The following is a 1,375-nucleotide window of genomic DNA, read 5'->3' as shown; positions in this document are numbered from 1 at the left end:
TTGTGGTTTGAGGGATGTGCAGTGCTGAAATGCTTGCATAGTATTTGCAATATTGAGACTCTTTGTTTTCAAAGTATCAGCAAATATAATTAAAACTTTACAGATTTAGGGTTTTTTTTTTTCATTTTAAAACTAAATTAAATGGAATGGGCATGAGGCTCAAATCAAAGATCAAATATTAATTGGAAAAATTAATAAAAATAAACCTAAAATAAAACTGTATGACCATGTCTGACAGGAAGGTTACCGTAACCAGTGGTATACCGATGAGCATCAATGAATGCACAACATATCAAACCTTGACACAGACTGGCTACAGCGACAGAAGACCACACTGGTGCCACTCCTGTCAGCTAACAACTGGAAACTGGCTACAATTTGCAGTTTTGCTTAAATTGGACAATAGAAAATTGGAAAAGATGGCACTTTTGAGTCTTGATTTCTGCTGCCACATTTGGATGGTAGAATTTTTGGCATAAAAACATAAAACCAGGGATTTGTTCTGCCTTTTATCAATTGTTCAGGATGCATCTGGTAGTGTAATGGGGTGGGGTATTCTTTAAGCACAAATTGTGCCCCTTAATACCAACTGAGTATTGTTTAAAGCAGGGGTAGGCAACTCCAGGCCTCAAGTGCCGGTTTTAGATATCACCCTTTGTCAACACACCTGAATCAAATGATTAGTTCATTAACAGGCCTCTGGAGAACTTCAAGACATGTTGGAGGTAATTTAGCCATTTAAATCAGCCGTGTTGGATCAAGGACGCATCTAAAACCTGCAGGACACCGCCACTCGAGACCTGGAGTTGCCTACCCCTGGTTTAAAGAATACTGCCTGCCTGCCTGTCCCTTTATAACAGTCTACCCTTCTTCTGATGGCCATTTCTAGCAGGATAACAAGCCAAGTCTATTCATCTCAGACTTGGTTTCTTGAAGATGACTGAGTTTATTGTACTCAAATGGCCTCCAGTTACCAGATCTCAATCCAATCCTTACCCGGAAGGAACACAGACCTCAACCACACAGATGTACAAACTGTTTTGGCTAACCACTACAAAAATGTGAACTTTCTGACCAGAGGCAAAAAATAAAAATCTGGTCCAAATTTACACAAACATTAAAGAAGCATACAAGGCGTTGCCCTCTGTCTGTTGGATCACATTTCACTGGCAGTGACTCCATAATATAGAACTCTAATCTGTAAAATCGGTTCAGCTGTTAACTCTTCAGCTCTGGAGTGAGGAGATCACTTCACTACTACAGAACTGTTTTGAAAGTGCAGCTTGAAACGGCATCAGGAAATGAGTATAAACTCCATGACAAGCCTATTTCTCATTTTGAAATAGCCCTTTACTGCACAGTTAAACACACTACA

Source organism: Maylandia zebra, linkage group LG7 (assembly GCF_041146795.1).
Source record: "Maylandia zebra isolate NMK-2024a linkage group LG7, Mzebra_GT3a, whole genome shotgun sequence".
Lineage (NCBI taxonomy): Eukaryota > Metazoa > Chordata > Actinopteri > Cichliformes > Cichlidae > Maylandia > Maylandia zebra.
This window is presented reverse-complemented; position numbering follows the sequence as displayed.